This window comes from Schistocerca piceifrons, unplaced genomic scaffold, assembly GCF_021461385.2.
Source record: "Schistocerca piceifrons isolate TAMUIC-IGC-003096 unplaced genomic scaffold, iqSchPice1.1 HiC_scaffold_83, whole genome shotgun sequence".
Lineage (NCBI taxonomy): Eukaryota > Metazoa > Arthropoda > Insecta > Orthoptera > Acrididae > Schistocerca > Schistocerca piceifrons.
The window spans coordinates 24,967-46,411 of NW_025729091.1; the positions used below are offsets into that span (position 1 = coordinate 24,967).

General features: G+C 54.0%; 17 non-coding genes across 17 annotated transcripts; all 17 read left to right on the forward strand.

Annotated features, from left to right (window-relative positions):
* Positions 1-1,041: 1,041 nt before the first annotated feature.
* LOC124770410 lies at positions 1,042-1,160 on the forward strand. Its single transcript, XR_007013216.1, has one exon. It is a non-coding gene; the product is annotated as a 5S ribosomal RNA (ribosomal RNA).
* Positions 1,161-2,297: 1,137 nt separating this feature from the next.
* On the forward strand, positions 2,298-2,416 carry LOC124770411. Its single transcript, XR_007013217.1, has one exon. It is a non-coding gene; the product is annotated as a 5S ribosomal RNA (ribosomal RNA).
* A 1,137-nt stretch (positions 2,417-3,553) lies between these two features.
* On the forward strand, positions 3,554-3,672 carry LOC124770412. The gene has a single exon (XR_007013218.1). It is a non-coding gene; the product is annotated as a 5S ribosomal RNA (ribosomal RNA).
* Positions 3,673-4,804: 1,132 nt separating this feature from the next.
* On the forward strand, positions 4,805-4,923 carry LOC124770413. Its single transcript, XR_007013219.1, has one exon. It is a non-coding gene; the product is annotated as a 5S ribosomal RNA (ribosomal RNA).
* A 1,137-nt stretch (positions 4,924-6,060) lies between these two features.
* LOC124770415 lies at positions 6,061-6,179 on the forward strand. Its single transcript, XR_007013221.1, has one exon. It is a non-coding gene; the product is annotated as a 5S ribosomal RNA (ribosomal RNA).
* Positions 6,180-7,316: 1,137 nt separating this feature from the next.
* LOC124770417 lies at positions 7,317-7,435 on the forward strand. Its single transcript, XR_007013222.1, has one exon. It is a non-coding gene; the product is annotated as a 5S ribosomal RNA (ribosomal RNA).
* Positions 7,436-8,572: 1,137 nt separating this feature from the next.
* On the forward strand, positions 8,573-8,691 carry LOC124770418. The gene has a single exon (XR_007013223.1). It is a non-coding gene; the product is annotated as a 5S ribosomal RNA (ribosomal RNA).
* A 1,137-nt stretch (positions 8,692-9,828) lies between these two features.
* On the forward strand, positions 9,829-9,947 carry LOC124770419. Its single transcript, XR_007013224.1, has one exon. It is a non-coding gene; the product is annotated as a 5S ribosomal RNA (ribosomal RNA).
* A 1,137-nt stretch (positions 9,948-11,084) lies between these two features.
* Positions 11,085-11,203, forward strand: LOC124770420. The gene has a single exon (XR_007013225.1). It is a non-coding gene; the product is annotated as a 5S ribosomal RNA (ribosomal RNA).
* A 1,137-nt stretch (positions 11,204-12,340) lies between these two features.
* LOC124770421 lies at positions 12,341-12,459 on the forward strand. The gene has a single exon (XR_007013226.1). It is a non-coding gene; the product is annotated as a 5S ribosomal RNA (ribosomal RNA).
* Positions 12,460-13,596: 1,137 nt separating this feature from the next.
* On the forward strand, positions 13,597-13,715 carry LOC124770422. Its single transcript, XR_007013227.1, has one exon. It is a non-coding gene; the product is annotated as a 5S ribosomal RNA (ribosomal RNA).
* A 1,137-nt stretch (positions 13,716-14,852) lies between these two features.
* Positions 14,853-14,970, forward strand: LOC124770429. The gene has a single exon (XR_007013233.1). It is a non-coding gene; the product is annotated as a 5S ribosomal RNA (ribosomal RNA).
* Positions 14,971-16,109: 1,139 nt separating this feature from the next.
* LOC124770390 lies at positions 16,110-16,227 on the forward strand. The gene has a single exon (XR_007013198.1). It is a non-coding gene; the product is annotated as a 5S ribosomal RNA (ribosomal RNA).
* Positions 16,228-17,363: 1,136 nt separating this feature from the next.
* Positions 17,364-17,481, forward strand: LOC124770428. Its single transcript, XR_007013232.1, has one exon. It is a non-coding gene; the product is annotated as a 5S ribosomal RNA (ribosomal RNA).
* A 1,137-nt stretch (positions 17,482-18,618) lies between these two features.
* Positions 18,619-18,737, forward strand: LOC124770423. The gene has a single exon (XR_007013228.1). It is a non-coding gene; the product is annotated as a 5S ribosomal RNA (ribosomal RNA).
* Positions 18,738-19,873: 1,136 nt separating this feature from the next.
* On the forward strand, positions 19,874-19,992 carry LOC124770424. Its single transcript, XR_007013229.1, has one exon. It is a non-coding gene; the product is annotated as a 5S ribosomal RNA (ribosomal RNA).
* Positions 19,993-21,127: 1,135 nt separating this feature from the next.
* Positions 21,128-21,246, forward strand: LOC124770425. Its single transcript, XR_007013230.1, has one exon. It is a non-coding gene; the product is annotated as a 5S ribosomal RNA (ribosomal RNA).
* The last annotated feature ends 199 nt before the right edge of the window (positions 21,247-21,445 follow it).

Consider the following 21,445-nt stretch of genomic DNA (forward strand, 5'->3'; position numbering starts at 1 on the left):
GCTACCCCTGCCAGCCCTCTTTTCATACTACCTTTCCGTTGTGACAAAGATGCTTCCTTCAGCAATTTAAACGTGCCAAGAAATCCTTGACAATAACGAAACACTACGAATCGACAGATGTGATCTGAAATAAGCCCGGGCCTCCTACTGTTTCGTAGCAGTGCAAAGTTCCAACAAAAAGAAATTGAAAATAAACGACTGTAATAAACATAAGATACGATATTAATGGCCTCAGCTCGAAGAAGAATGTGCCAAGGAAGATTTCCAAAGAGTCTCTGGAGATAACAAAACAGTACGAACCGACAGATACGTTCTGAAATACGTCAGGGCTTATTGTTTTGTTGCATTGTACGGCTGCAGATTTGTAAACAAAAATTTCTCTTTCGTCGCTAGAAGAGATGGATGCTTTGGCGACCCTCCTGTGTCCTGCGTCCCTGTTTTCGCACCTTTCCACGGCACGGCGCTGCCCTACCCGCCGCAAACGGCGTCTCGGACACGCCCGTTAGGCCCACGGCCGTCTCGCAGATGTTTGTCGTGCTTGTACTGTCATATGGGCCACGACCCGAGCGGCAGCGAGCGGCAGTCGAGCAAAGTCGGGACAAGTCGGGACGGGGACAGGGATAGGAATGGTGCGAATGCACTGCGAACTACGCAGACACCTGGTGTGAGGCGAGGCGAGGCGAGGCGAGGAAGCCCACATCGCTACCAGTGGCGCCCTCCAGCACGACACTGCCACACCCCGCACAGGCCCTCCGCTGGACACCAGGGACAAGATGCGCCCTCCGCTAGTGTCGAAGGCTGCACGCGCCCAGCGAATGACAGGACGTGCAACGAGCAGCAGTGCGTCTCACACACGCGGCGGTGCGCCCGCTAATTCGGCCGTCGCTCCGCTGGGACGCCGGGCGCGCCCCCCGCGCCGTCCTCGAGGAGCCGGCTGTTGCGGAAGGAAGTGCTTTCGTCAAATGCGGCGGAAAACTAACATTTTGTGTATTGGGAGAGAAGCCGAACGCGTATTCTGCCGTGCTCCTACATTACATGAGTGCCAACGGCCATACCATGATGATTGCACCGGTTCTCGTCCGATCACCGAAGTTAAGCATCATTGGGCCCGGTTAGTACTTGGATGGGTGACCGCCTGGGAAACCCGGGTGCTGTTGGCTCCCTTCTTTTTTTTTGTTATTATGTCGCTACCCCTGGCAGCCCAATAAAAAAAGAAAGGTGCTGTTGGATCCCTTACATTTTCTCCTTTTTGCATCGCTACCCCTGCCAGCCCTCTTTTCATACTACCTTTCCGTTGTGACAAAGATGCTTCCTTCAGCAATTTAAACGTGCCAAGAAATCCTTGACAATAACGAAACACTACGAATCGACAGATGTGATCTGAAATAAGCCCGGGCCTCCTACTGTTTCGTAGCAGTGCAAAGTTCCAACAAAAAGAAATTGAAAATAAACGACTGTAATAAACATAAGATACGATATTAATGGCCTCAGCTCGAAGAAGAATGTGCCAAGGAAGATTTCCAAAGAGTCTCTGGAGATAACAAAACAGTACGAACCGACAGATACGTTCTGAAATACGTCAGGGCTTATTGTTTTGTTGCATTGTACGGCTGCAGATTTGTAAACAAAAATTTCTCTTTCGTCGCTAGAAGAGATGGATGCTTTGGCGACCCTCCTGTGTCCTGCGTCCCTGTTTTCGCACCTTTCCACGGCACGGCGCTGCCCTACCCGCCGCAAACGGCGTCTCGGACACGCCCGTTAGGCCCACGGCCGTCTCGCAGATGTTTGTCGTGCTTGTACTGTCATATGGGCCACGACCCGAGCGGCAGCGAGCGGCAGTCGAGCAAAGTCGGGACAAGTCGGGACGGGGACAGGGATAGGAATGGTGCGAATGCACTGCGAACTACGCAGACACCTGGTGTGAGGCGAGGCGAGGCGAGGCGAGGAAGCCCACATCGCTACCAGTGGCGCCCTCCAGCACGACACTGCCACACCCCGCACAGGCCCTCCGCTGGACACCAGGGACAAGATGCGCCCTCCGCTAGTGTCGAAGGCTGCACGCGCCCAGCGAATGACAGGACGTGCAACGAGCAGCAGTGCGTCTCACACACGCGGCGGTGCGCCCGCTAATTCGGCCGTCGCTCCGCTGGGACGCCGGGCGCGCCCCCCGCGCCGTCCTCGAGGAGCCGGCTGTTGCGGAAGGAAGTGCTTTCGTCAAATGCGGCGGAAAACTAACATTTTGTGTATTGGGAGAGAAGCCGAACGCGTATTCTGCCGTGCTCCTACATTACATGAGTGCCAACGGCCATACCATGATGATTGCACCGGTTCTCGTCCGATCACCGAAGTTAAGCATCATTGGGCCCGGTTAGTACTTGGATGGGTGACCGCCTGGGAAACCCGGGTGCTGTTGGCTCCCTTCTTTTTTTTTGTTATTATGTCGCTACCCCTGGCAGCCCAATAAAAAAAGAAAGGTGCTGTTGGATCCCTTACATTTTCTCCTTTTTGCATCGCTACCCCTGCCAGCCCTCTTTTCATACTACCTTTCCGTTGTGACAAAGATGCTTCCTTCAGCAATTTAAACGTGCCAAGAAATCCTTGACAATAACGAAACACTACGAATCGACAGATGTGATCTGAAATAAGCCCGGGCCTCCTACTGTTTCGTAGCAGTGCAAAGTTCCAACAAAAAGAAATTGAAAATAAACGACTGTAATAAACATAAGATACGATATTAATGGCCTCAGCTCGAAGAAGAATGTGCCAAGGAAGATTTCCAAAGAGTCTCTGGAGATAACAAAACAGTACGAACCGACAGATACGTTCTGAAATACGTCAGGGCTTATTGTTTTGTTGCATTGTACGGCTGCAGATTTGTAAACAAAAATTTCTCTTTCGTCGCTAGAAGAGATGGATGCTTTGGCGACCCTCCTGTGTCCTGCGTCCCTGTTTTCGCACCTTTCCACGGCACGGCGCTGCCCTACCCGCCGCAAACGGCGTCTCGGACACGCCCGTTAGGCCCACGGCCGTCTCGCAGATGTTTGTCGTGCTTGTACTGTCATATGGGCCACGACCCGAGCGGCAGCGAGCGGCAGTCGAGCAAAGTCGGGACAAGTCGGGACGGGGACAGGGATAGGAATGGTGCGAATGCACTGCGAACTACGCAGACACCTGGTGTGAGGCGAGGCGAGGCGAGGCGAGGAAGCCCACATCGCTACCAGTGGCGCCCTCCAGCACGACACTGCCACACCCCGCACAGGCCCTCCGCTGGACACCAGGGACAAGATGCGCCCTCCGCTAGTGTCGAAGGCTGCACGCGCCCAGCGAATGACAGGACGTGCAACGAGCAGCAGTGCGTCTCACACACGCGGCGGTGCGCCCGCTAATTCGGCCGTCGCTCCGCTGGGACGCCGGGCGCGCCCCCCGCGCCGTCCTCGAGGAGCCGGCTGTTGCGGAAGGAAGTGCTTTCGTCAAATGCGGCGGAAAACTAACATTTTGTGTATTGGGAGAGAAGCCGAACGCGTATTCTGCCGTGCTCCTACATTACATGAGTGCCAACGGCCATACCATGATGATTGCACCGGTTCTCGTCCGATCACCGAAGTTAAGCATCATTGGGCCCGGTTAGTACTTGGATGGGTGACCGCCTGGGAAACCCGGGTGCTGTTGGCTCCCTTCTTTTTTTTTGTTATTATGTCGCTACCCCTGGCAGCCCAATAAAAAAAGAAAGGTGCTGTTGGATCCCTTACATTTTCTCCTTTTTGCATCGCTACCCCTGCCAGCCCTCTTTTCATACTACCTTTCCGTTGTGACAAAGATGCTTCCTTCAGCAATTTAAACGTGCCAAGAAATCCTTGACAATAACGAAACACTACGAATCGACAGATGTGATCTGAAATAAGCCCGGGCCTCCTACTGTTTCGTAGCAGTGCAAAGTTCCAACAAAAAGAAATTGAAAATAAACGACTGTAATAAACATAAGATACGATATTAATGGCCTCAGCTCGAAGAAGAATGTGCCAAGGAAGATTTCCAAAGAGTCTCTGGAGATAACAAAACAGTACGAACCGACAGATACGTTCTGAAATACGTCAGGGCTTATTGTTTTGTTGCATTGTACGGCTGCAGATTTGTAAACAAAAATTTCTCTTTCGTCGCTAGAAGAGATGGATGCTTTGGCGACCCTCCTGTGTCCTGCGTCCCTGTTTTCGCACCTTTCCACGGCACGGCGCTGCCCTACCCGCCGCAAACGGCGTCTCGGACACGCCCGTTAGGCCCACGGCCGTCTCGCAGATGTTTGTCGTGCTTGTACTGTCATATGGGCCACGACCCGAGCGGCAGCGAGCGGCAGTCGAGCAAAGTCGGGACAAGTCGGGACGGGGACAGGGATAGGAATGGTGCGAATGCACTGCGAACTACGCAGACACCTGGTGTGAGGCGAGGCGAGGCGAGGAAGCCCACATCGCTACCAGTGGCGCCCTCCAGCACGACACTGCCACACCCCGCACAGGCCCTCCGCTGGACACCAGGGACAAGATGCGCCCTCCGCTAGTGTCGAAGGCTGCACGCGCCCAGCGAATGACAGGACGTGCAACGAGCAGCAGTGCGTCTCACACACGCGGCGGTGCGCCCGCTAATTCGGCCGTCGCTCCGCTGGGACGCCGGGCGCGCCCCCCGCGCCGTCCTCGAGGAGCCGGCTGTTGCGGAAGGAAGTGCTTTCGTCAAATGCGGCGGAAAACTAACATTTTGTGTATTGGGAGAGAAGCCGAACGCGTATTCTGCCGTGCTCCTACATTACATGAGTGCCAACGGCCATACCATGATGATTGCACCGGTTCTCGTCCGATCACCGAAGTTAAGCATCATTGGGCCCGGTTAGTACTTGGATGGGTGACCGCCTGGGAAACCCGGGTGCTGTTGGCTCCCTTCTTTTTTTTTGTTATTATGTCGCTACCCCTGGCAGCCCAATAAAAAAAGAAAGGTGCTGTTGGATCCCTTACATTTTCTCCTTTTTGCATCGCTACCCCTGCCAGCCCTCTTTTCATACTACCTTTCCGTTGTGACAAAGATGCTTCCTTCAGCAATTTAAACGTGCCAAGAAATCCTTGACAATAACGAAACACTACGAATCGACAGATGTGATCTGAAATAAGCCCGGGCCTCCTACTGTTTCGTAGCAGTGCAAAGTTCCAACAAAAAGAAATTGAAAATAAACGACTGTAATAAACATAAGATACGATATTAATGGCCTCAGCTCGAAGAAGAATGTGCCAAGGAAGATTTCCAAAGAGTCTCTGGAGATAACAAAACAGTACGAACCGACAGATACGTTCTGAAATACGTCAGGGCTTATTGTTTTGTTGCATTGTACGGCTGCAGATTTGTAAACAAAAATTTCTCTTTCGTCGCTAGAAGAGATGGATGCTTTGGCGACCCTCCTGTGTCCTGCGTCCCTGTTTTCGCACCTTTCCACGGCACGGCGCTGCCCTACCCGCCGCAAACGGCGTCTCGGACACGCCCGTTAGGCCCACGGCCGTCTCGCAGATGTTTGTCGTGCTTGTACTGTCATATGGGCCACGACCCGAGCGGCAGCGAGCGGCAGTCGAGCAAAGTCGGGACAAGTCGGGACGGGGACAGGGATAGGAATGGTGCGAATGCACTGCGAACTACGCAGACACCTGGTGTGAGGCGAGGCGAGGCGAGGCGAGGAAGCCCACATCGCTACCAGTGGCGCCCTCCAGCACGACACTGCCACACCCCGCACAGGCCCTCCGCTGGACACCAGGGACAAGATGCGCCCTCCGCTAGTGTCGAAGGCTGCACGCGCCCAGCGAATGACAGGACGTGCAACGAGCAGCAGTGCGTCTCACACACGCGGCGGTGCGCCCGCTAATTCGGCCGTCGCTCCGCTGGGACGCCGGGCGCGCCCCCCGCGCCGTCCTCGAGGAGCCGGCTGTTGCGGAAGGAAGTGCTTTCGTCAAATGCGGCGGAAAACTAACATTTTGTGTATTGGGAGAGAAGCCGAACGCGTATTCTGCCGTGCTCCTACATTACATGAGTGCCAACGGCCATACCATGATGATTGCACCGGTTCTCGTCCGATCACCGAAGTTAAGCATCATTGGGCCCGGTTAGTACTTGGATGGGTGACCGCCTGGGAAACCCGGGTGCTGTTGGCTCCCTTCTTTTTTTTTGTTATTATGTCGCTACCCCTGGCAGCCCAATAAAAAAAGAAAGGTGCTGTTGGATCCCTTACATTTTCTCCTTTTTGCATCGCTACCCCTGCCAGCCCTCTTTTCATACTACCTTTCCGTTGTGACAAAGATGCTTCCTTCAGCAATTTAAACGTGCCAAGAAATCCTTGACAATAACGAAACACTACGAATCGACAGATGTGATCTGAAATAAGCCCGGGCCTCCTACTGTTTCGTAGCAGTGCAAAGTTCCAACAAAAAGAAATTGAAAATAAACGACTGTAATAAACATAAGATACGATATTAATGGCCTCAGCTCGAAGAAGAATGTGCCAAGGAAGATTTCCAAAGAGTCTCTGGAGATAACAAAACAGTACGAACCGACAGATACGTTCTGAAATACGTCAGGGCTTATTGTTTTGTTGCATTGTACGGCTGCAGATTTGTAAACAAAAATTTCTCTTTCGTCGCTAGAAGAGATGGATGCTTTGGCGACCCTCCTGTGTCCTGCGTCCCTGTTTTCGCACCTTTCCACGGCACGGCGCTGCCCTACCCGCCGCAAACGGCGTCTCGGACACGCCCGTTAGGCCCACGGCCGTCTCGCAGATGTTTGTCGTGCTTGTACTGTCATATGGGCCACGACCCGAGCGGCAGCGAGCGGCAGTCGAGCAAAGTCGGGACAAGTCGGGACGGGGACAGGGATAGGAATGGTGCGAATGCACTGCGAACTACGCAGACACCTGGTGTGAGGCGAGGCGAGGCGAGGCGAGGAAGCCCACATCGCTACCAGTGGCGCCCTCCAGCACGACACTGCCACACCCCGCACAGGCCCTCCGCTGGACACCAGGGACAAGATGCGCCCTCCGCTAGTGTCGAAGGCTGCACGCGCCCAGCGAATGACAGGACGTGCAACGAGCAGCAGTGCGTCTCACACACGCGGCGGTGCGCCCGCTAATTCGGCCGTCGCTCCGCTGGGACGCCGGGCGCGCCCCCCGCGCCGTCCTCGAGGAGCCGGCTGTTGCGGAAGGAAGTGCTTTCGTCAAATGCGGCGGAAAACTAACATTTTGTGTATTGGGAGAGAAGCCGAACGCGTATTCTGCCGTGCTCCTACATTACATGAGTGCCAACGGCCATACCATGATGATTGCACCGGTTCTCGTCCGATCACCGAAGTTAAGCATCATTGGGCCCGGTTAGTACTTGGATGGGTGACCGCCTGGGAAACCCGGGTGCTGTTGGCTCCCTTCTTTTTTTTTGTTATTATGTCGCTACCCCTGGCAGCCCAATAAAAAAAGAAAGGTGCTGTTGGATCCCTTACATTTTCTCCTTTTTGCATCGCTACCCCTGCCAGCCCTCTTTTCATACTACCTTTCCGTTGTGACAAAGATGCTTCCTTCAGCAATTTAAACGTGCCAAGAAATCCTTGACAATAACGAAACACTACGAATCGACAGATGTGATCTGAAATAAGCCCGGGCCTCCTACTGTTTCGTAGCAGTGCAAAGTTCCAACAAAAAGAAATTGAAAATAAACGACTGTAATAAACATAAGATACGATATTAATGGCCTCAGCTCGAAGAAGAATGTGCCAAGGAAGATTTCCAAAGAGTCTCTGGAGATAACAAAACAGTACGAACCGACAGATACGTTCTGAAATACGTCAGGGCTTATTGTTTTGTTGCATTGTACGGCTGCAGATTTGTAAACAAAAATTTCTCTTTCGTCGCTAGAAGAGATGGATGCTTTGGCGACCCTCCTGTGTCCTGCGTCCCTGTTTTCGCACCTTTCCACGGCACGGCGCTGCCCTACCCGCCGCAAACGGCGTCTCGGACACGCCCGTTAGGCCCACGGCCGTCTCGCAGATGTTTGTCGTGCTTGTACTGTCATATGGGCCACGACCCGAGCGGCAGCGAGCGGCAGTCGAGCAAAGTCGGGACAAGTCGGGACGGGGACAGGGATAGGAATGGTGCGAATGCACTGCGAACTACGCAGACACCTGGTGTGAGGCGAGGCGAGGCGAGGCGAGGAAGCCCACATCGCTACCAGTGGCGCCCTCCAGCACGACACTGCCACACCCCGCACAGGCCCTCCGCTGGACACCAGGGACAAGATGCGCCCTCCGCTAGTGTCGAAGGCTGCACGCGCCCAGCGAATGACAGGACGTGCAACGAGCAGCAGTGCGTCTCACACACGCGGCGGTGCGCCCGCTAATTCGGCCGTCGCTCCGCTGGGACGCCGGGCGCGCCCCCCGCGCCGTCCTCGAGGAGCCGGCTGTTGCGGAAGGAAGTGCTTTCGTCAAATGCGGCGGAAAACTAACATTTTGTGTATTGGGAGAGAAGCCGAACGCGTATTCTGCCGTGCTCCTACATTACATGAGTGCCAACGGCCATACCATGATGATTGCACCGGTTCTCGTCCGATCACCGAAGTTAAGCATCATTGGGCCCGGTTAGTACTTGGATGGGTGACCGCCTGGGAAACCCGGGTGCTGTTGGCTCCCTTCTTTTTTTTTGTTATTATGTCGCTACCCCTGGCAGCCCAATAAAAAAAGAAAGGTGCTGTTGGATCCCTTACATTTTCTCCTTTTTGCATCGCTACCCCTGCCAGCCCTCTTTTCATACTACCTTTCCGTTGTGACAAAGATGCTTCCTTCAGCAATTTAAACGTGCCAAGAAATCCTTGACAATAACGAAACACTACGAATCGACAGATGTGATCTGAAATAAGCCCGGGCCTCCTACTGTTTCGTAGCAGTGCAAAGTTCCAACAAAAAGAAATTGAAAATAAACGACTGTAATAAACATAAGATACGATATTAATGGCCTCAGCTCGAAGAAGAATGTGCCAAGGAAGATTTCCAAAGAGTCTCTGGAGATAACAAAACAGTACGAACCGACAGATACGTTCTGAAATACGTCAGGGCTTATTGTTTTGTTGCATTGTACGGCTGCAGATTTGTAAACAAAAATTTCTCTTTCGTCGCTAGAAGAGATGGATGCTTTGGCGACCCTCCTGTGTCCTGCGTCCCTGTTTTCGCACCTTTCCACGGCACGGCGCTGCCCTACCCGCCGCAAACGGCGTCTCGGACACGCCCGTTAGGCCCACGGCCGTCTCGCAGATGTTTGTCGTGCTTGTACTGTCATATGGGCCACGACCCGAGCGGCAGCGAGCGGCAGTCGAGCAAAGTCGGGACAAGTCGGGACGGGGACAGGGATAGGAATGGTGCGAATGCACTGCGAACTACGCAGACACCTGGTGTGAGGCGAGGCGAGGCGAGGCGAGGAAGCCCACATCGCTACCAGTGGCGCCCTCCAGCACGACACTGCCACACCCCGCACAGGCCCTCCGCTGGACACCAGGGACAAGATGCGCCCTCCGCTAGTGTCGAAGGCTGCACGCGCCCAGCGAATGACAGGACGTGCAACGAGCAGCAGTGCGTCTCACACACGCGGCGGTGCGCCCGCTAATTCGGCCGTCGCTCCGCTGGGACGCCGGGCGCGCCCCCCGCGCCGTCCTCGAGGAGCCGGCTGTTGCGGAAGGAAGTGCTTTCGTCAAATGCGGCGGAAAACTAACATTTTGTGTATTGGGAGAGAAGCCGAACGCGTATTCTGCCGTGCTCCTACATTACATGAGTGCCAACGGCCATACCATGATGATTGCACCGGTTCTCGTCCGATCACCGAAGTTAAGCATCATTGGGCCCGGTTAGTACTTGGATGGGTGACCGCCTGGGAAACCCGGGTGCTGTTGGCTCCCTTCTTTTTTTTTGTTATTATGTCGCTACCCCTGGCAGCCCAATAAAAAAAGAAAGGTGCTGTTGGATCCCTTACATTTTCTCCTTTTTGCATCGCTACCCCTGCCAGCCCTCTTTTCATACTACCTTTCCGTTGTGACAAAGATGCTTCCTTCAGCAATTTAAACGTGCCAAGAAATCCTTGACAATAACGAAACACTACGAATCGACAGATGTGATCTGAAATAAGCCCGGGCCTCCTACTGTTTCGTAGCAGTGCAAAGTTCCAACAAAAAGAAATTGAAAATAAACGACTGTAATAAACATAAGATACGATATTAATGGCCTCAGCTCGAAGAAGAATGTGCCAAGGAAGATTTCCAAAGAGTCTCTGGAGATAACAAAACAGTACGAACCGACAGATACGTTCTGAAATACGTCAGGGCTTATTGTTTTGTTGCATTGTACGGCTGCAGATTTGTAAACAAAAATTTCTCTTTCGTCGCTAGAAGAGATGGATGCTTTGGCGACCCTCCTGTGTCCTGCGTCCCTGTTTTCGCACCTTTCCACGGCACGGCGCTGCCCTACCCGCCGCAAACGGCGTCTCGGACACGCCCGTTAGGCCCACGGCCGTCTCGCAGATGTTTGTCGTGCTTGTACTGTCATATGGGCCACGACCCGAGCGGCAGCGAGCGGCAGTCGAGCAAAGTCGGGACAAGTCGGGACGGGGACAGGGATAGGAATGGTGCGAATGCACTGCGAACTACGCAGACACCTGGTGTGAGGCGAGGCGAGGCGAGGCGAGGAAGCCCACATCGCTACCAGTGGCGCCCTCCAGCACGACACTGCCACACCCCGCACAGGCCCTCCGCTGGACACCAGGGACAAGATGCGCCCTCCGCTAGTGTCGAAGGCTGCACGCGCCCAGCGAATGACAGGACGTGCAACGAGCAGCAGTGCGTCTCACACACGCGGCGGTGCGCCCGCTAATTCGGCCGTCGCTCCGCTGGGACGCCGGGCGCGCCCCCCGCGCCGTCCTCGAGGAGCCGGCTGTTGCGGAAGGAAGTGCTTTCGTCAAATGCGGCGGAAAACTAACATTTTGTGTATTGGGAGAGAAGCCGAACGCGTATTCTGCCGTGCTCCTACATTACATGAGTGCCAACGGCCATACCATGATGATTGCACCGGTTCTCGTCCGATCACCGAAGTTAAGCATCATTGGGCCCGGTTAGTACTTGGATGGGTGACCGCCTGGGAAACCCGGGTGCTGTTGGCTCCCTTCTTTTTTTTTGTTATTATGTCGCTACCCCTGGCAGCCCAATAAAAAAAGAAAGGTGCTGTTGGATCCCTTACATTTTCTCCTTTTTGCATCGCTACCCCTGCCAGCCCTCTTTTCATACTACCTTTCCGTTGTGACAAAGATGCTTCCTTCAGCAATTTAAACGTGCCAAGAAATCCTTGACAATAACGAAACACTACGAATCGACAGATGTGATCTGAAATAAGCCCGGGCCTCCTACTGTTTCGTAGCAGTGCAAAGTTCCAACAAAAAGAAATTGAAAATAAACGACTGTAATAAACATAAGATACGATATTAATGGCCTCAGCTCGAAGAAGAATGTGCCAAGGAAGATTTCCAAAGAGTCTCTGGAGATAACAAAACAGTACGAACCGACAGATACGTTCTGAAATACGTCAGGGCTTATTGTTTTGTTGCATTGTACGGCTGCAGATTTGTAAACAAAAATTTCTCTTTCGTCGCTAGAAGAGATGGATGCTTTGGCGACCCTCCTGTGTCCTGCGTCCCTGTTTTCGCACCTTTCCACGGCACGGCGCTGCCCTACCCGCCGCAAACGGCGTCTCGGACACGCCCGTTAGGCCCACGGCCGTCTCGCAGATGTTTGTCGTGCTTGTACTGTCATATGGGCCACGACCCGAGCGGCAGCGAGCGGCAGTCGAGCAAAGTCGGGACAAGTCGGGACGGGGACAGGGATAGGAATGGTGCGAATGCACTGCGAACTACGCAGACACCTGGTGTGAGGCGAGGCGAGGCGAGGCGAGGAAGCCCACATCGCTACCAGTGGCGCCCTCCAGCACGACACTGCCACACCCCGCACAGGCCCTCCGCTGGACACCAGGGACAAGATGCGCCCTCCGCTAGTGTCGAAGGCTGCACGCGCCCAGCGAATGACAGGACGTGCAACGAGCAGCAGTGCGTCTCACACACGCGGCGGTGCGCCCGCTAATTCGGCCGTCGCTCCGCTGGGACGCCGGGCGCGCCCCCCGCGCCGTCCTCGAGGAGCCGGCTGTTGCGGAAGGAAGTGCTTTCGTCAAATGCGGCGGAAAACTAACATTTTGTGTATTGGGAGAGAAGCCGAACGCGTATTCTGCCGTGCTCCTACATTACATGAGTGCCAACGGCCATACCATGATGATTGCACCGGTTCTCGTCCGATCACCGAAGTTAAGCATCATTGGGCCCGGTTAGTACTTGGATGGGTGACCGCCTGGGAAACCCGGGTGCTGTTGGCTCCCTTCTTTTTTTTTGTTATTATGTCGCTACCCCTGGCAGCCCAATAAAAAAAGAAAGGTGCTGTTGGATCCCTTACATTTTCTCCTTTTTGCATCGCTACCCCTGCCAGCCCTCTTTTCATACTACCTTTCCGTTGTGACAAAGATGCTTCCTTCAGCAATTTAAACGTGCCAAGAAATCCTTGACAATAACGAAACACTACGAATCGACAGATGTGATCTGAAATAAGCCCGGGCCTCCTACTGTTTCGTAGCAGTGCAAAGTTCCAACAAAAAGAAATTGAAAATAAACGACTGTAATAAACATAAGATACGATATTAATGGCCTCAGCTCGAAGAAGAATGTGCCAAGGAAGATTTCCAAAGAGTCTCTGGAGATAACAAAACAGTACGAACCGACAGATACGTTCTGAAATACGTCAGGGCTTATTGTTTTGTTGCATTGTACGGCTGCAGATTTGTAAACAAAAATTTCTCTTTCGTCGCTAGAAGAGATGGATGCTTTGGCGACCCTCCTGTGTCCTGCGTCCCTGTTTTCGCACCTTTCCACGGCACGGCGCTGCCCTACCCGCCGCAAACGGCGTCTCGGACACGCCCGTTAGGCCCACGGCCGTCTCGCAGATGTTTGTCGTGCTTGTACTGTCATATGGGCCACGACCCGAGCGGCAGCGAGCGGCAGTCGAGCAAAGTCGGGACAAGTCGGGACGGGGACAGGGATAGGAATGGTGCGAATGCACTGCGAACTACGCAGACACCTGGTGTGAGGCGAGGCGAGGCGAGGCGAGGAAGCCCACATCGCTACCAGTGGCGCCCTCCAGCACGACACTGCCACACCCCGCACAGGCCCTCCGCTGGACACCAGGGACAAGATGCGCCCTCCGCTAGTGTCGAAGGCTGCACGCGCCCAGCGAATGACAGGACGTGCAACGAGCAGCAGTGCGTCTCACACACGCGGCGGTGCGCCCGCTAATTCGGCCGTCGCTCCGCTGGGACGCCGGGCGCGCCCCCCGCGCCGTCCTCGAGGAGCCGGCTGTTGCGGAAGGAAGTGCTTTCGTCAAATGCGGCGGAAAACTAACATTTTGTGTATTGGGAGAGAAGCCGAACGCGTATTCTGCCGTGCTCCTACATTACATGAGTGCCAACGGCCATACCATGATGATTGCACCGGTTCTCGTCCGATCACCGAAGTTAAGCATCATTGGGCCCGGTTAGTACTTGGATGGGTGACCGCCTGGGAAACCCGGGTGCTGTTGGCTCCCTTCTTTTTTTTTGTTATTATGTCGCTACCCCTGGCAGCCCAATAAAAAAAGAAAGGTGCTGTTGGATCCCTTACATTTTCTCCTTTTTGCATCGCTACCCCTGCCAGCCCTCTTTTCATACTACCTTTCCGTTGTGACAAAGATGCTTCCTTCAGCAATTTAAACGTGCCAAGAAATCCTTGACAATAACGAAACACTACGAATCGACAGATGTGATCTGAAATAAGCCCGGGCCTCCTACTGTTTCGTAGCAGTGCAAAGTTCCAACAAAAAGAAATTGAAAATAAACGACTGTAATAAACATAAGATACGATATTAATGGCCTCAGCTCGAAGAAGAATGTGCCAAGGAAGATTTCCAAAGAGTCTCTGGAGATAACAAAACAGTACGAACCGACAGATACGTTCTGAAATACGTCAGGGCTTATTGTTTTGTTGCATTGTACGGCTGCAGATTTGTAAACAAAAATTTCTCTTTCGTCGCTAGAAGAGATGGATGCTTTGGCGACCCTCCTGTGTCCTGCGTCCCTGTTTTCGCACCTTTCCACGGCACGGCGCTGCCCTACCCGCCGCAAACGGCGTCTCGGACACGCCCGTTAGGCCCACGGCCGTCTCGCAGATGTTTGTCGTGCTTGTACTGTCATATGGGCCACGACCCGAGCGGCAGCGAGCGGCAGTCGAGCAAAGTCGGGACAAGTCGGGACGGGGACAGGGATAGGAATGGTGCGAATGCACTGCGAACTACGCAGACACCTGGTGTGAGGCGAGGCGAGGCGAGGCGAGGAAGCCCACATCGCTACCAGTGGCGCCCTCCAGCACGACACTGCCACACCCCGCACAGGCCCTCCGCTGGACACCAGGGACAAGATGCGCCCTCCGCTAGTGTCGAAGGCTGCACGCGCCCAGCGAATGACAGGACGTGCAACGAGCAGCAGTGCGTCTCACACACGCGGCGGTGCGCCCGCTAATTCGGCCGTCGCTCCGCTGGGACGCCGGGCGCGCCCCCCGCGCCGTCCTCGAGGAGCCGGCTGTTGCGGAAGGAAGTGCTTTCGTCAAATGCGGCGGAAAACTAACATTTTGTGTATTGGGAGAGAAGCCGAACGCGTATTCTGCCGTGCTCCTACATTACATGAGTGCCAACGGCCATACCATGATGATTGCACCGGTTCTCGTCCGATCACCGAAGTTAAGCATCATTGGGCCCGGTTAGTACTTGATGGGTGACCGCCTGGGAAACCCGGGTGCTGTTGGCTCCCTTCTTTTTTTTTGTTATTATGTCGCTACCCCTGGCAGCCCAATAAAAAAAGAAAGGTGCTGTTGGATCCCTTACATTTTCTCCTTTTTGCATCGCTACCCCTTGCCAGCCCTCTTTTCATACTACCTTTCCGTTGTGACAAAGATGCTTCCTTCAGCAATTTAAACGTGCCCAAGAAATCCTTGACAATAACGAAACACTACGAATCGACAGATGTGATCTGAAATAAGCCCGGGCCTCCTACTGTTTCGTAGCAGTGCAAAGTTCCAACAAAAAGAAATTGAAAATAAACGACTGTAATAAACATAAGATACGATATTAATGGCCTCAGCTCGAAGAAGAATGTGCCAAGGAAGATTTCCAAAGAGTCTCTGGAGATAACAAAACAGTACGAACCGACAGATACGTTCTGAAATACGTCAGGGCTTATTGTTTTGTTGCATTGTACGGCTGCAGATTTGTAAACAAAAATTTCTCTTTCGTCGCTAGAAGAGATGGATGCTTTGGCGACCCTCCTGTGTCCTGCGTCCCTGTTTTCGCACCTTTCCACGGCACGGCGCTGCCCTACCCGCCGCAAACGGCGTCTCGGACACGCCCGTTAGGCCCACGGCCGTCTCGCAGATGTTTGTCGTGCTTGTACTGTCATATGGGCCACGACCCGAGCGGCAGCGAGCGGCAGTCGAGCAAAGTCGGGACAAGTCGGGACGGGGACAGGGATAGGAATGGTGCGAATGCACTGCGAACTACGCAGACACCTGGTGTGAGGCGAGGCGAGGCGAGGCGAGGAAAGCCCACATCGCTACCAGTGGCGCCCTCCAGCACGACACTGCCACACCCCGCACAGGCCCTCCGCTGGACACCAGGGACAAGATGCGCCTCCGCTAGTGTCGAAGGCTGCACGCGCCCAGCGAATGACAGGACGTGCAACGAGCAGCAGTGCGTCTCACACACGCGGCGGTGCGCCCGCTAATTCGGCCGTCGCTCCGCTGGGACGCCGGGCGCGCCCCCCGCGCCGTCCTCGAGGAGCCGGCTGTTGCGGAAGGAAGTGCTTTCGTCAAATGCGGCGGAAAACTAACATTTTGTGTATTGGGAGAGAAGCCGAACGCGTATTCTGCCGTGCTCCTACATTACATGAGTGCCAACGGCCATACCATGATGATTGCACCGGTTCTCGTCCGATCACCGAAGTTAAGCATCATTGGGCCCGGTTAGTACTTGGATGGGTGACCGCCTGGGAAACCGGGTGCTGTTGGCTCCCTTCTTTTTTTTTGTTATTATGTCGCTACCCCTGGCAGCCCAATAAAAAAAGAAAGGTGCTGTTGGATCCCTTACATTTTCTCCTTTTTGCATCGCTACCCCTGCCAGCCCTCTTTTCATACTACCTTTCCGTTGTGACAAAGATGCTTCCTTCAGCAATTAAACGTGCCAAGAATCCTTGACAATAACGAAACACTACGAATCGACAGATGTGATCTGAAATAAGCCCGGGCCTCCTACTGTTTCGTAGCAGTGCAAAGTTCCAACAAAAAGAAATTGAAAATAAACGACTGTAATAAACATAAGATACGATATTAATGGCCTCAGCTCGAAGAAGAATGTGCCAAGGAAGATTTCCAAAGAGTCTCTGGAGATAACAAAACAGTACGAACCGACAGATACGTTCTGAAATACGTCAGGGCTTATTGTTTTGTTGCATTGTACGGCTGCAGATTTGTAAACAAAAATTTCTCTTTCGTCGCTAGAAGAGATGGATGCTTTGGCGACCCTCCTGTGTCCTGCGTCCCTGTTTTCGCACCTTTCCACGGCACGGCGCTGCCCTACCCGCCGCAAACGGCGTCTCGGACACGCCCGTTAGGCCCACGGCCGTCTCGCAGATGTTTGTCGTGCTTGTACTGTCATATGGGCCACGACCCGAGCGGCAGCGAGCGGCAGTCGAGCAAAGTCGGGGACAAGTCGGGACGGGGACAGGGATAGGAATGGTGCGAATGCACTGCGAACTACGCAGACACCTGGTGTGAGGCGAGGCGAGGCGAGGCGAGGAAGCCCACATCGCTACCAGTGGCGCCCTCCAGCACGACACTGCCACACCCCGCACAGGCCCTCCGCTGGACACCAGGGACAAGATGCGCCCTCCGCTAGTGTCGAAGGCTGCACGCGCCCAGCGAATGACAGGACGTGCAACGAGCAGCAGTGCGTCTCACACACGCCGGCGGTGCGCCCGCTAATTCGGCCGTCGCTCCGCTGGGACGCCGGGCGCGCCCCCCGCGCCGTCTCGAGGAGCCGGCTGTTGCGGAAGGAAGTGCTTTCGTCAAATGCGGCGGAAAACTAACATTTTGTGTATTGGGAGAGAAGCCGAACGCGTATTCTGCCGTGCTCCTACATTACATGAGTGCCAACGGCCATACCATGATGATTGCACCGGTTCTCGTCCGATCACCGAAGTTAAGCATCATTGGGCCGGTTAGTACTTGGATGGGTGACCGCCTGGGAAACCCGGGTGCTGTTGGCTCCCTTCTTTTTTTTTGTTATTATGTCGCTACCCCTGGCAGCCCAATAAAAAAAGAAAGGTGCTGTTGGATCCCTTACATTTTCTCCTTTTTGCATCGCTACCCCTGCCAGCCCTCTTTTCATACTACCTTTCCGTTGTGACAAAGATGCTTCCTTCAGCAATTTAAACGTGCCAAGAAATCCTTGACAATAACGAAACACTACGAATCGACAGATGTGATCTGAAATAAGCCCGGGCCTCCTACTGTTTCGTAGCAGTGCAAAGTTCCAACAAAAAGAAATTGAAAATAAACGACTGTAATAAACATAAGATACGATATTAATGGCCTCAGCTCGAAGAAGAATGTGCCAAGGAAGATTTCCAAAGAGTCTCTGGAGATACAAAACAGTACGAACCGACAGATACGTTCTGAAATACGTCAGGGCTTATTGTTTTGTTGCATTGTACGGCTGCAGATTTGTAAACAAAAATTTCTCTTTCGTCGCTAGAAGAGATGGATGCTTTGGCGACCCTCCTGTGTCCTGCGTCCCTGTTTTCGCACCTTTCCACGGCACGGCGCTGCCCTACCCGCCGCAAACGGCGTCTCGGACACGCCCGTTAGGCCCACGGCCGTCTCGCAGATGTTTGTCGTGCTTGTACTGTCATATGGGCCACGACCCGAGCGGCAGCGAGCGGCAGTCGAGCAAAGTCGGGACAAGTCGGGACGGGGACAGGGATAGGAATGGTGCGAATGCACTGCGAACTACGCAGACACCTGGTGTGAGGCGAGGCGAGGCGAGGCGAGGAAGCCCACATCGCTACCAGTGGCGCCCTCCAGCACGACACTGCCACACCCCGCACAGGCCCTCCGCTGGACACCAGGGACAAGATGCGCCCTCCGCTAGTGTCGAAGGCTGCACGCGCCCAGCGAATGACAGGACGTGCAACGAGCAGCAGTGCGTCTCACACACGCGGCGGTGCGCCCGCTAATTCGGCCGTCGCTCCGCTGGGACGCCGGGCGCGCCCCCCGCGCCGTCCTCGAGGAGCCGGCTGTTTGCGGAAGGAAGTGCTTTCGTCAAATGCGGCGGAAAACTAACATTTTGTGTATTGGGAGAGAAGCCGAACGCGTATTCTGCCGTGCTCCTACATTACATGAGTGCCAACGGCCATACCATGATGATTGCACCGGTTCTCGTCCGATCACCGAAGTTAAGCATCATTGGGCCCGGTTAGTACTTGGATGGGTGACCGCCTGGGAAACCCGGGTGCTGTTGGCTCCCTTCTTTTTTTTTGTTATTATGTCGCTAACCCTGGCAGCCCAATAAAAAAAGAAAGGTGCTGTTGGATCCCTTACATTTTCTCCTTTTTGCATCGCTACCCCTGCCAGCCCTCTTTTCATACTACCTTTCCGTTGTGACAAAGATGCTTCCTTCAGCAATTTAAACGTGCCAAGAAATCCTTGACAATAACGAAACACTACGAATCGACAGATGTGATCTGAAATAAGCCCGGGCCTCCTACTGTTTCGTAGCAGTGCAAAGTTCCAACAAAAAGAAATTGAAAATAAACGACTGTAATAAACATAAGATACGATATTAATGGCCTCAGCTCGAAGAAGAATGTGCCAAGGAAGATTTCCAAAGAGTCTCTGGAGATAACAAAACAGTACGAACCGACAGATACGTTCTGAATACGTCAGGGCTTATTGTTTTGTTGCATTGTACGGCTGCAGATTTGTAAACAAAAATTTCTCTTTCGTCGCTAGAAGAGATGGATGCTTTGGCGACCCTCCTGTGTCCTGCGTCCCTGTTTTCGCACCTTTCCACGGCACGGCGCTGCCCTACCCGCCGCAAACGGCGTCTCGGACACGCCCGTTAGGCCCACGGCCGTCTCGCAGATGTTTGTCGTGCTTGTACTGTCATATGGGCCACGACCCGAGCGGCAGCGAGCGGCAGTCGAGCAAAGTCGGGACAAGTCGGGACGGGGACAGGGATAGGAATGGTGCGAATGCACTGCGAACTACGCAGACACCTGGTGTGAGGCGAGGCGAGGCGAGGCGAGGAAGCCCACATCGCTACCAGTGGCGCCCTCCAGCACGACACTGCCACACCCCGCACAGGCCCTCCGCTGGACACCAGGGACAAGATGCGCCCTCCGCTAGTGTCGAAGGCTGCACGCGCCCAGCGAATGACAGGACGTGCAACGAGCAGCAGTGCGTCTCACACACGCGGCGGTGCGCCCGCTAATTCGGCCGTCGCTCCGCTGGGACGCCGGGCGCGCCCCCCGCGCCGTCCTCGAGGAGCCGGCTGTTGCGGAAGGAAGTGCTTTCGTCAAATGCGGCGGAAAACTAACATTTTGTGTATTGGGAGAGAAGCCGAACGCGTATTCTGCCGTGCTCCTACATTACATGAGTGCCAACGGCCATACCATGATGATTGCACCGGTTCTCGTCCGATCACCGAAGTTAAGCATCATTGGGCCCGGTTAGTACTTGGATGGGTGACCGCCTGGGAAACCCGGGTGCTGTTGGCTCCCTTCTTTTTTTTGTTATTATGTCGCTACCCCTGGCAGCCCAATAAAAAAAGAAAGGTGCTGTTGGATCCCTTACATTTTCTCCTTTTTGCATCGCTACCCTGCCAGCCCTCTTTTCATACTACCTTTCCGTTGTGACAAAGATGCTTCCTTCAGCAATTTAAACGTGCCAAGAAATCCTTGACAATAACGAAACACTACGAATCGACAGATGTGATCTGAAATAAGCCCGGGCCTCCTACTGTTTCGTAGCAGTGCAAAGTTCCAACAAAAAGAAATTGAAATAAACGACTGTAATAAACATAAGATACGATATTAATGGCCTCAGCTCGAAGAAGAATGTGCCAAGGAAGATTTCCAAAGAGTCTCTGGAGATAACAAAACAGTACGAACCGACAGATACGTTCTGAAATACGTCAGGGCTTATTGTTTTGTTGCATTGTACGGCTGCAGATTTGTAAACAAAAATTTCTCTTTCGTCGCTAGAAGAGATGGATGCTTTGGCGACCCTCCTGTGTCCTGCGTCCCTGTTTTCGCACCTTTCCACGGCACGGCGCTGCCCTACCCGCCGCAAACGGCGTCTCGGACACGCCCGTTAGGCCCACGGCCGTCTCGCAGATGTTTGTCGTGCTTGTACTGTCATATGGGCCACGACCCGAGCGGCAGCGAGCGGCAGTCGAGCAAAGTCGGGACAAGTCGGGACGGGGACAGGGATAGGAATGGTGCGAATGCACTGCGAACTACGCAGACACCTGGTGTGAGGCGAGGCGAGGCGAGGCGAGGAAGCCCACATCGCTACCAGTGGCGCCCTCCAGCACGACACTGCCACACCCCGCACAGGCCCTCCGCTGGACACCAGGGACAAGATGCGCCCTCCGCTAGTGTCGAAGGCTGCACGCGCCCAGCGAATGACAGGACGTGCAACGAGCAGCAGTGCGTCTCACACACGCGGCGGTTGCGCCCGCTAATTCGGCCGTCGCTCCGCTGGGACGCCGGGCGCGCCCCCCGCGCCGTCCTCGAGGAGCCGGCTGTTGCGGAAGGAAGTGCTTTCGTCAAATGCGGCGGAAAACTAACATTTTGTGTATTGGGAGAGAAGCCGAACGCGTATTCTGCCGTGCTCCTACATTACATGAGTGCCAACGGCCATACCATGATGATTGCACCGGTTCTCGTCCGATCACCGAAGTTAAGCATCATTGGGCCCGGTTAGTACTTGGATGGGTGACCGCCTGGGAAACCCGGGTGCTGTTGGCTCCCTTCTTTTTTTTTGTTATTATGTCGCTACCCCTGGCAGCCCAATAAAAAAAGAAAGGTGCTGTTGGATCCCTTACATTTTCTCCTTTTTGCATCGCTACCCCTGCCAGCCCTCTTTTCATACTACCTTTCCGTTGTGACAAAGATGCTTCCTTCAGCAATTTAAACGTGCCAAGAAATCCTTGACAATAACGAAACA